A 6,415-nucleotide genomic window follows, 5' to 3' on the forward strand; every position below is an offset into this window, starting at 1 on the left:
TGAAAACGCGTCAGAACTAAGCTAAAAAGGGAAGACTTTTATACACGGGGATTTTTGGGGGACTGTAGCCCGGGAGACATTACATTTTCTCAATCTAGAAAGATAAGCAGCTATGCAGAGCTGCTAGCTGAGTCTTCCTCATCCTCCCGGGGTTGGTACAAGACCAATTTTATGTCCTCAGGATCCCAAATGGGCAGAGGAATGGCATCAATATATATCCTCCGGCAGCCAGCTAGATACTAGTTCATGCGCTTGTCTCTTATCCATACCTGTCCAATAATTAGCCAATGCAATGATCATGAGTATCACAGATTTGAAGGTTTTATAATTCCTATTCTGAAAACACAGGTCATTTCTTGATTTCCATATGGTCCAACTAACAGCACTAAACACTATCAAAAAAACTAATTGAGCATGTTTATCTGAAGAACAAGAATAATCAATTACTAGTATCGTACTCGTGCGTTGCAACGGAGATATGTTATAAAAAAACCTTTTTATTTATAAGAGAAAAAAAATCATAGAAAATGACATACATTCAAAAAAAATATTTTATGATTCTCATTGATTTTTTTATAAGAAGAAAATCTATAGATATATATTAATCTCAACAATCTAAATATTACATTGTCAAAATCATAGAAAATGACCTACTTTCATAAAAAAAAATACATTATGATTCTCATTGGTTTTTTTTCCTAAGAAGAAAACCTGTAGATATATATATATTAATTTCAACAATCCAAATATTACATTGCCAAGAGAAAAAGTTATAAAAAAAAAATACAAGTAACAACTGCCTACTTTAAGCATCCATGACTCTTAATTTAAAACAAAAAAGACACCTATCAACCAGCCTTTTGCAACCTGGTAAATAGAAAAAGGCAAGGGACCTATTTGTGACCGTCTCCATTTTGTCTTGACAACGACTTCTTCTCTTACCAGCATTGCAGTCCCCCATTGTTCATGTTTTTGACACCTTTCACGCATTAAGTAGTATGAACACCTATTCTTTGACAATAGCAGTGCAGTTACAAAAAAGTAAGAACTCAACTCACTATTTTTTCCCTATTCAAAAGAGCTAAAGGATGATTTTTCAAAATTGTTGCTTGATGCTTAATCTATACAATCTAAATGTTTGAAAATGCATAGAAGTGATGTTTGAACATGTCTAGAGGTCTACACAATTTAATTTCAAACATTTTATTAAGGATTTCATCAAACATTTGAAAATACACACGTAAAAAAAACTATTTCATATGGAGATCATGTTGAGAAGTTCTGGACTTGGAAAATAAAATTATAGATACATAGCACGGGATCGATATGCACTATGCATAGTACCATAGCCTCACTCATATTTGAATTCTAAGCCAAAATATTAAATGTTGATTTGATATGAGATTATGACAGTGCATGAGTTTGATAACATATAAAGAACACATATATACGCACCTGGTGACCACATTCAAAAGCCATATCCTTTGGTGATGTCTGGTGCCAGTACTTGTATGATCACTTTCCTATACAACAAGTCACAACATCACATTACAAAAATAGATCATCAAAGATAAATGAAGAACTACTAACAATAACAATCAATTGAAATTCTATTAGAAGACAAAACAAATATCTACCTTTTATGTTTACATAGAGCGCAGATCTACAATAGCCTTCTGCCTCGACTGTGTAAAAGAAGTAAAAAAAAAAAAAAACAGTCAATGGGGCTCTTTTAATAATCCATTCCTCAGTCGCTGTAATATTATAATGGAAAACATAGTGACCAATTTAACCTTAAACAACATAATGTTATGGCACTTCCCTACCAGTACATACATAGCGCATATTGGTCCGTACTATTGTAACAAACAAACCTCATTGAAGAGTTGTAGTTTCTCATTTGTCAAATTTAAACAAAACTGCTCAAAACTATCAAAAAATTGATAAGAATGTTAATAAACTAAGAACCTGAATATATCCTTAGTAGGCAATGAAGAGAAGATGCCAATTCGACCATCTATTGAAACAAAAAAGAATCATATCACAATATCGGAGAAACTTCAAAGAGAGAGACAAATCGACCATCTATTGAATCGAGATCTGGTAATTGAGCATAAAGAAAAAAACCTAGAGAAAAAATTCCTACCTGGCTAGCAAAAGCATAAAGAAGGGCGATAACACAAGGCAGACAACAACAGAGGGCAATTCCAATAAGCACGCCAGTGCCACACAAAATATAGCAAAGAATACATCAAATGACAAAAATATAACCGTAGCCCTGTCAAAGATAAGATACTAAACATGATAAACCAAATCTCAAAACTTCCCAAAATAGTACATGCTTTCCAAAAAAAATTAAAAACAGTGCGTGAAGCAGCATCATTAGAGTTTGATTGACTTCACAATTCCCTATGATTCATTAATAAATAGATATATTTCCAGTAACTGCTTTTCTTAATTCAGTTGATTTGGATTATAATAACTGGGTGTCATTTGCTTGTAGAATTAAAAAAAAAAAAAACTATCAGATCGGGAGAAAGCATGAGAGTGTTTAATGTTAATTATGAATGTTAAAAATATTCAGTTAAATTTTGCAAAAAAGAAAAGGAGAACATCACCTGAAGGTTCAAGGGTTTCGAGCATCAATGAAGGACTGCACCATTCCATTTGAAAATACACCGAGTAATTCAGCACCAAACCTTGCTACTGATATATATGGTAGAGCCTTAAAAATAAAAATAATAGAAGAAAACATTTTTTTTTACATGGGTCAGTTATATGAAAGAAAATACATTCATGAAATATATCTATTTACCACATGAGCTAGTCTTAGAAAGGGAAGGGAAACATAACTATAGATGAATTTTGTCAAACTTTGACATCATCTTCTCTTCCTATTTTTGTCTTCCTGAAAAATTCATGTATAACACACAATTTCATTGCTTGTACCCAACTTATTTATTTAATACAATTCAAAATTGCGAGTGACAGATGAGGCCCAAAATTTTAAATTCCCAATACAGTATTTGCTAACAGATTAATCGAAACATTAATTGTTTACAAAAATAATATAGCAATTTCTTTACTTAGTGCATCGATATGCCTACTATACCAGAGGGCATTGTTCACTGGTACATTAATGGTGCGAATACAGTAACACAAATTTGTGTACCAGTAAATGGGCAGTCATACTGGTCTTTACTCCTTAATTATGAGAAAAAAAAAATAGATAGTAAATATAAGGAAAATAAAACATATTTCAATCTTATACCAGTTAGCTTAAGAAAAGAGTTAGGGTTTAGGGTTTTTGTACCGATCTCAAAATCAGAGGGAAATTAGGGTAGGTTGAGGCAATTGTGAAGAGTCGCTCTTACGACGGCTCTTCGAGGGGGGGTGACTTCGGAGCCATTGGATCAAATCAAGCGGATACTTAGACTGTCTGCTTGTGGGGCCAGGCCAACTGATCACAAGCGAACCCGTACCGTTGCTCCTCTCGATACTGATAGAGCGTGCGCGCGAGAGAGAGATGGTTGGGGCTGAGGCGAGAGAGCGAGAGAGAGATGGCTAGGAAGAAAGGGATGGGGAAGGGATGGCTTTGGGAAGAAAGGGTCGGGGTTTAGAAGGCGGCTTGCTGGGAGAAATTTCTTTTTTTACGGATCAGCGAAAAAATTTGCGTATCTATGTGACATATGTGTGACAATACGTGTGGCGGGTGTAATTTTCATTAAATTTAGACTTCTACACAGAAAAATGGTGTATTTAATCAAAAGAAGGCAGAATATTTGTTTAGATGACTCAGATTCAATCTGAATTTCGATCAATAAATCTCAGCCACACGACTTTCTGTCATCCAATTCAATTTAAGGTTCATAATATAGAGGAGAGATATCCTGAATGCATTGCCAATTTTGGTAGTGCTGTTGGCTTAGACCCATCCAAAACCAAACTTGATGTGCAAATGGGCATTTCAGGAACAAATTGTTGGTGGATTCCACTCCTGAACAGAACTGACATTTCAGACTACCTGGCCAACCTTTATGACTAAGGGTGACCTGCCACCATAGCAAAGCTTTGCACATTTTGAGCCCCCAAAATTAAGTACTGATATTGTGTTACTTTTTTCCACAATGGGCATATTGTTGATCTTGAAATTTCCACCACCATTTCATTAGCAAAGCTGTATTCATTTGTCTAAGATCTAGAATTTTTCTTAAAAGCGTTCATCTCATACTCCATTGTCTGGACCCACATTTTATCTTTCACAGCTTCTTCTAGTTTATCTGAGACTATGACAGAAGTGAGTTGGTTTGCATACACTGTTAAGGGTTTTACCACATTTTTGGTACTAGTGTAATTAAAAGTAATACACAGGTGCTCTAGTATTGAGTTGATCTGATCAAAATCTTTACTGTCATGAATACATAAATAACAATGGAGTTTTTGGTTCTTTATTTATAGTTATTAGAATTATCATATTCATATAAAGACATGTTTATACAATTATTGAGCGCTTGGAACGCCACCCTCTCTCTTGTATCCCCTTTTAATTTCGGCCATTAATTCTTTCTTCTCTCTTCAGCCTCCTCTCATGTGTTTAAAACAGACTCTGCAAAAATTATAAAAATATTAGATTGAAGAATTGAACTTGTAAAGTTTCTCTAGCAAGAGAAACATAAGTTGTATAATATCAGGATAATGTAGGGACAATACAATCAAGATAGAATATGGCTACAATACCTCAATTGTTTTTCTGTTTCTTCATTCTCAGAATTGCTTATAAAGCTTTCAAATATGATATTTGAACAAGTATGAATTATCCATGCATAAAGAACAAACAATAAAATTATAAAGTTTATAAATTAATTTCAGTGCATTCATTTTTTGAACATTTTTTTACCACTTGACTCTATACAAAATTAATTTGAAAATTTGAAATTTTCAAATGTAGACGCATCACTCGTAAGGTCTATGGGTTTCAATGTTTAAGATTTGTCGTTGAAAACCATTCGATAGATTTTAGAGTTGATTTCACAAAGGAGCTTGATGAACTTAAGTACACCCTAGTTCGGCTACAATTAAAATTCAAATTATACCTAATACAGCCAAGAAAGAATTAGTTGCAGATAATATGTTCACTCCATTCTCAGGATTGCTTGTATATAAAACTTTCAATGGATTTATTTCACCTCTCTGTGCCTTTCTTTCTGTGTTATTATGTGTGACATGACATATTAATTTATTTGGCAAAAATAACATGAGTAATATAGTTGCATGGCGCATACAATTATGTATTACATAATGCATGAGAAACACTATATAGATTGTGATTAATTAATTGATGGAAGAGAGAGTGAGCCAAACCCATTGGGAAATTTGGCCAAGGGAGAATGGCCTCCAAGCGAGGCTTGGAAAGTAAAGCATGGGCTAGACAGGAGAAATCTCTTCACATGTGACTTATTGTGACTTTCTTACTACAGTACAAGGTATAATGTCTAATTAGCAAATATTCCTAATTAGATATGCAATTAGGGGTACATTAAACTCTATAGTAGCTATTGCCTTGGGCAATTAAATGGATGAATAATGTCTGGCTGCTCTTTTAATTGCTAGATTGAAAAGTAGAATCTTGATTTAAGGATTGATCTTGTAGAGTATCTCTAAGAACAAAACATAAGTGTTATAACATATATGAGGATGTTATAGCTAGGGACAACTCCAGTTCAAATTATAGCTAGGACCCCAATTACTTGTGAACAATTAATATTGTGAACAATATTGTGAAAAATATTTAATGAAAAATATTGTGAACAATGTATTTGAATATTTATCTAATTACTTGTAAAGAACGGTTTTACCTTTTCATCCATATCTTCTGGTCCTTAATTAAACCTTTATTTCTAATTCTTAATCCTTCTACCAAGTGTTTCTGATTTATCTCCGTTTCTTATACTGGAACTTTATGTTGTTTGTTTTAGCAATACCACCCCGGACTTCACCAACTAGCTTGAAAATAGCCAAATGCACCTAACAGTTACATGCACCAAAATCTGGCATAAAATATTTACTGATTTCGAAAATATCAATGGTCTACACATCCGTTGATGGAAAATCTCATCCATTGATCTTGTTAACCTACGGTGGTAAAACATCTTGACGTTGGAGAAATTCTAGTACTTTAAGTTAGACCAGGAACATTCAAAATAAAATCTATCTATAAAACCCTAAATTCTTTGGTCATGCCATTCTGAAAGTTGCTCATCCCTTTCTCCAATCTATGTGCCTCTCTCTATGTTATATAATCTCTCAAATTACAAAATCTCTCTCCAGCTAGCTCCTTGCCCTCTCCCTAAAATCACAATATCTCTCTCTAGCTAGCCCTCTGCCCTCTCTCTATTGAAACGCTCTCCCTTGGTTC

The 6,415-nt window shown here is 33.9% G+C and overlaps 1 long non-coding RNA gene across 1 annotated transcript; it reads right to left on the reverse strand.

The window, feature by feature from the left end:
• Window positions 1-463: 463 nt before the first annotated feature.
• LOC144545921 (uncharacterized) lies at window positions 464-1,955 on the reverse strand. Its single transcript, XR_013508630.1, has 3 exons — window positions 1,638-1,955; window positions 1,456-1,523; window positions 464-1,006 (listed from the first exon to the last, which is right to left on the reverse strand). It is a non-coding gene; the product is annotated as an uncharacterized LOC144545921 (long non-coding RNA).
• Between the last annotated feature and the right edge of the window lie 4,460 nt (window positions 1,956-6,415).

This window comes from Carex rostrata, chromosome 28, assembly GCF_964058835.1.
Source record: "Carex rostrata chromosome 28, lpCarRost1.2, whole genome shotgun sequence".
Taxonomy (NCBI): Eukaryota; Viridiplantae; Streptophyta; class Magnoliopsida; order Poales; family Cyperaceae; genus Carex; species Carex rostrata.